The following is a 6,490-nucleotide window of genomic DNA, read 5'->3' as shown; positions in this document are numbered from 1 at the left end:
CTCCACTAAACTCTCCTTTCTGTTAACCAGGAAGCTCCTTTGCTGTTCAACAGTAATGGTCAGGAGGTCAGGCATGGCGGGTGTTAAGAGACCAGTTACTGCATTATTTATCTGTTCCTGCCATTTATGGGCTGACCCATAATTCACTGAGCAGCTTACAATAAAAGCTTGTTAAAATACGATCCAAAGCCTTCATGGTTATCACAGGAATGATGACTGCGCAACTGTACCTCGACAAAGGCTAATTTAGAGGGGAGTCTGGTAGGCCTGGTTCTTTGCCCAGCAGTTCTGTTTTCAAGGGTTTTTAAGCTGTAACTCTGTGGTAGAGCACATAGGTTCCATACCCTCCAACATTCCTCCAATAAAAATAGGCACATTCCATTCCATAATGATAATTTTAATATTTTATACATCTTATTGGGTTGCCCCAACACTCTGGGCAGCTTCCAGCATATATAAATAACATAATAAAACATTAAACATTTTTTAAAAAACTTCCCTATACAAGATTGCCTTCAGACAGCTCAGGGGTTGGATAACTCCATAACCTCCAACATTTCTCCAATGAAAATAGGGACATCCTAAGGAAAAGCAGGACATTCTGGTATCAAGTCAGAAACCGGGATAGCTTCTTTAAAGCAGGGATGTCCCTGGAAAATAGGGACACTTGGAGGATCTGAGGTTCAATCCCTGGGATCTCCAAGGAGAAGAAGAGTTTGGATTTGATATCCCACTAATTTATCACTACCCTGAGGAGTCTCAAAGCGGCTAACATTCTCCTTTCCCTTCCTCCCCCACAACAAACACTATGTGAGGTGAGTGGGGCTGAGAGACTTCAGAGAAGTGTGACTAGCCCAAGGTCACCCAGCAGCTGCATGTGGAGGAGCGGAGACACGAACCCGGTTCCCCAGATTACAAATCTACCGCTCCTAACCACTACACCACACTGGCTAGGAATGCCCCCTGTCTGAAAGCCTACAGCAGGAATGGGGCACCTAAGGCTCAGGGCTGAATGAGGCCCTTCAGACTTCTTTATGCAGTCCTCAGGACTCTTCTCAGGCCACACACCTCATTGGTTCTGCTTGTCATCCTTCTTCACTGTTTATGCCTGACTGCAATGTGCCCTTGAATTCTGACAATGCTTGTTTTTTGCCTGGATAGAGGCCAAATGGGACATGTGAGTATGTACGGAAACAAGCCTACTGAACCAGGTGGGAAATTAACATTTGTTGCTCCGCCCATTTTGCTTCTGGCCATGCCCACCACTGGCACATGAGGTTACGTAGAAGGGAATGTGGCACTCGAGTGGGAAAATGTTCCTCAGCCCTGCTGCCAGTCAGTATAATGGATACTAAGATAGATGGATTGGTGGACTGACTGGGACCAAGGCAGCTTCCTTTGTCCCTCTGATTTAGCATTCATGCAAAACTGGGGCTTTGGGAAGTGCTCATGCCACATTCAATCCAAATGTGCCTTTTCCCACTCCACAGCGAAAGCCAGCTCAGCACATTTGCAGCAAAAAAAAAAAAAAAAACCAACAACCCTGGTATCACAAAAGCCATTTTCCTCTTTCAACCCGCCACTTGAAAACCTGGAGCAGTTTGACAACTGTTTTGAAAATGCATCCCATTAAAAACACTGAAAGTGTAAGATATAAGTCAGACACTTAAATGCTTTGTTTAAAGATGGACAGTTCACCTGAAGTGTGATGTAACTGACCCAGATTTCAGCTTGATGGGATCCACAATTACCATGTGAATTGGGAAGATAGAGGGGACCTGCTCTAATTTCCCTTTGGTGTTACATCTTTCTTCACTCATTGTCTATAATAGAAGGTTTATGGTTTAGGAAGACGAATGGCATGTGAGCGGCAGCTATGGCAGGAAACATATTTGATCCTGTTTTAGACTAACCCTACACTGGTGGCAGCAACAGCTGCTGCCCAACACTCCTCTGTTTGTAAAACTCCAAAGTGGATCAATTGACTTTTTTAAAATAAATAAAAAATCGCGCTATTTGCCAGAGTCTCAGAATTACAGCAGCTCTGTTGACATGAGTTCTGCCAATAAATCCCATTGGCCTTGGTTCAGTGGTAGAGCTAGGCCCATGGATGCTCCTGCTTCTGTCCAGATGTGCAAAGAGTTAGGAGGGAGGCACAGAAAGGTACAGGGCAGACAAAAGAAAGCACTCATTCAGTCAGTGCATAGTTAAACTATGGAATTATGAAGACTTCTGAATTTGATCTTGGATAGCCTAGTGGCTGGGAGAATGGGAGAAGACCTATGCAAAACAGGTAAGGCCAGTGACATTTCATGAATCAAACTAAGGACTGGTTGCATCCAGTGAAACTGTCCTGTCTGCTCAAGGACCTCCACTTATGCAACAAAACTTCCGATCCCCATGCACCCCACACACAGCCAAAATCCAGTTCCAGAGGGTTGGGGGAACCCCCAGAATAGATTTGGGGTTCACACAGGGAAAGTACGGGGGAGAAGAAGTTCTGCTGCACAAGTAAAAATCTTTGTGCAAATGGGATGGTTTTGTTGAATACAACCCATATTGCCCAAAAATATCTCGTCGCTTTTTCTCCTTCCAGAATTTTTTTTTAGAACTCTGTGTGGTAGATTGATAGATATAGTTATCCTCGGCTAATTGACCAAATATTTCAACAGAAACGCTCTCTGGAGCATTGTCTATCAATGAGAAATGGAAGTGTCAGAGGGCAGATGTTAAAGGTGAAACATCTGCATCCAATGGATCTTTTACAATAATTTCAATTCCCTGCTAGACAAGGAGAGTAAAATAGCTTTGAAACCCCTGAGAGCCACTCTCACACTTTCCTATTTCTTCATATTGGGCCCTTTCAATATATAGGGCAGGTTGCTTTTGCTTTACCACCAAACCAGCCACATCCTTCACTTTGATGGCGAATAAATAGGCACTTGGCTTAATATGACAGCATTTCTCCTGTGAACTCCCTAGTAGTACTCCCACATCAGTTGAACTCTCCAGGGTCTGACATTCTCTCGAAAAAATGCTCTGTTGGCCATTTTTCATCTTGGCATATTACCACTCCAAGCCCAATCCACCGGTTTCTAGCTTGGGAAGTGATATGTGCTTTATAATTGGGCATGTATGTAGGTCACCGCTAACTCTTTGGACCGAGAAAAATGTTGCTCACACAAGAAAGGAGCCAGCTTCCCACACCCCAGGTGGACCACTTGGCTGGGTTCAACGGGTGTTGCTTCTGAGACTGGCATCTGCAAGACTTTAAAAACCTCAACAGTGTACATAGGTTAGTTGCCTGGAGGAGCTATGAACAATAGCCTGTCTAACCGATGGTTTCAATAGTGCCAAATAAAGCATTATGAATAGGGGAGGGGAAATGGTTGCTCAGCTGCTGTAAAAAAAATCTATTTTAAAAAAATAGCTTTCCTCCAATTTGTGTAGATCTGATGTGAGGAACCTTTGTTCCTCCAGATGTTGCTACCCTGAAACATCCACCATCCCTGGTGATTGGCCCATGCCTGCTGGGGCTGATGGGAACTATAGTTTAGTGACATCTGGATTGCCTAAGGTTTCCCACATCTGGTGCTGATGCTGTGTGAAGATGTGAGTATTTTTTTCTTAGTAGCATTTCTTTTCGTAAGCAGATTATTTTTTTCCCAAGGGGGAGGAATGTCAAGATCTCACTAGCAAGAAACAAAAATTGCCTGCTGCAGTAGACATGAAGATACCCAATAGTTCTGGAAATCTGAACTCTTGTTCTGTTGCCCTCTTGTTCTGTTGCAGGGTCCACTTCTTCTTACTCTTTCTTGAAAACAGTGATATTTCAGGAACCTAGCCAAATGGGAGCCCGTCTTTTAAGACAACAGGTAATGACTGGCAACTTCTCTGCCCAGAATCTGAAGCTATAAAAGTCCTCTTAACTAGCAGGAATGTGTTTCCACTACCTCCCAGCAACAGACAATGCTTTATAGAGGGATTTCTTGTCAATAAATTGGATCTCGGGGCTTTAGTGTCCTCATTCCAGATGAGTGGGGAGGGACGGGGAAACAGTGTCAGTTATACAAATGGTGAAGACTGGAGATTATAGCAGAGATTCCGGCTGGTTGGCTGGGAGACACAATGCAAGGGAACAATCTGAACAAGCCCAGGGAGATAGCAAGTCAGGAGAAAGGATATTCATTTCTCATCCAGAGACCTTTTACAAATGATGTCCTCTTGACTTTCTCCCTTCCCACCCCTGATTATCAGAAAGCTTTCCAGGCTGCATTTGTGAGAGTGTCAAACTTCAAGGATATTCCAGAGAAACCGGACTTCCGGGTTGGCGCCTCTGGCGAAGGCGGATTTCCTCCGATCGGGAGGAATCCGCTCCGTGGAAAACAGGGTCTGAACCGCCACGGCGAGGCGGAGACCCATCAAAAACCACAGGCGGGAGAAGCCTGTGGACGTGGGATTCGGCTAGCACCTTTGCGCCCCCTCCACTCACGGGGAAACCTAGTTTTGGGGATCCGGAGCAACATGGGGTGAGTGGCGCGGTGCTTTGAATCGACTGCTTCTTTCACGGAGTGAAGCCGCATTGCTGTTGCCGGAGAGCGCTGACTTTTTCCTGTGGACAATTGGATTTCAAACAACTGCCCGTGAGTAGAACGGAAAATTGGACTGTGAAATTTTTTTAATTAGGCACCGAAAGCGGGAAGGTCTAAACAGGAAGTCTGCCTTCCGCTTTTTGTAGATAGATTGAAGCAAAGACATGGCAAGCTAGAGTTCAGAAAGTCTTTTGTAAAGGACTAAACTTTCATCATTTAAAATTACTGAACCCCCCTTGGAAGCAGGAGAAGAGGGGGAAACCTTTTTTTTTTTAGACTGTTTAAACCTGCAGAAGAGAGAGAGTAAAGAAAGGTAATTTTCCACCGTCTTGAACCTGGGAGCGGGGTGTCAAGACAGACGTTTTGGAGAAGCTCATCGACTATGGCAAACGTCTTTGACAGATAGTTAAAAGAACAGAAACATATTGATTCCATTGTTCCCTTTCGCTTTTAAAAGGAACAAAATTTTGACAAAATATCCGAAAAAGGAAAACTTTGTTGCTAAATCTTCCTTTAAAAAAAAAAAAGGAAAAAAAGATGGATACAAATAGAAATTGTTTCCCCTAGAGGGAGCTTGTGAAACTGTTATTAAAGTCGAACTGGGGAGTTTTCCAGCTGTAAAAGATTAAGATCGTGGGACCAGACTTCGACCTTGAATAAGAATGTGCTCAGAAGCTCTGGTGCTTGCCTTTTGCAAGACAAGTGCTTTATTGGAACAGTTACATGAGAAAATGGACTTGATGACAGTTGTGATAGGAAATTTTGGACAGGCAGTGGGTACCTATATAGAACCCACTCAGGAATCAATCCAGGAATGTGCTTTGACAGATGAGATGAAGGAGGAGGCTGTTGCTGGACCTCGCGTGGCAGAGATGGAGGGAGCTGTGGCCCAGCAGGAACATGAGCTGTTGGATTTGATGAATGAGCCTGGAAAAAGTCAGATTTGGAGAGACGGTGTTCTGCTTGGTTTGGAGATGGGGGGCTGGATGGACCCCCCTATGCAGAGATGTTTTGATTTTCTAAGTCTGGCTTCAGGCCGGGGGGAGCTCGGAGCTGTGGGGGCCCCTAATTTTGGAGGGGCCTTGAAACATGCCTTTAAATACCACATGGATTTCAGTGTTGACTATGGAAAAGGGGCTGACTTGTCAAGAAGGGACAAAAATATTGTCAAGCTGGAGTCTCCCAGAGTGAAAGGAGCAGAAGACAAAGTAAAGTACAGGTATAAACATGAAGAAGACCTGCGGAAGGGACATGGAAAAGACTTAAGAGCCTCGGATATAAGGTCACCAGGTTGATGGACTAGATGGATGGGATAGAAAGGACTGACAAAACCCGAGACCAGGAGAAGAGACGATGGATGAAGATTGGAAGAAAGTTTTAAAAATTTATTTAGAAAAGTATCGTAAAATTAATGAGTATCAGAAAAATGATGGAATGAAATTAATTGGCTTTAGCAGAAATGTTAAAAAGAATTATGTAAGAATATGTTATGGTTAAAAGAATTCGGTATAAATAACATTTAAGTTTTAAGTTTTAAGGTTTTTTATGGTAAGATAAGGTTAAGGTAATTTAATGACAGAATATTGTGAAAGATGGAAAGGATTTGCTGAGATAATTAACAACTAGAATACAAAAAAGGGAGGTGTGAGAAGGTCGATGAAATAAGTTAATGAAAGTTAAGGATTTGGGAATATTGGATTTGTTTTTAAATTTGTTGTATATTTTTGTTTTTTTATTGTGTTGCATTGTGCGTTTTGTTTTTTCTTTTTGATTTTGGTTTTTATTGATTTGTATTGTTTAATTGTTACTCTTATCTACTCTTTTCTTTCTCTTTCTCTTTCTCTTTTTCTTATTTTTTCCTTCTTTTTTTCTTCCTAACTTTATAATTCTCAATAAAT

This window comes from Podarcis pityusensis (assembly GCF_964106645.2).
Source record: "Podarcis pityusensis genome assembly, chromosome: 5".
NCBI lineage: Eukaryota > Metazoa > Chordata > Lepidosauria > Squamata > Lacertidae > Podarcis > Podarcis pityusensis.
Note: the sequence above shows the minus strand (reverse complement) of the source record.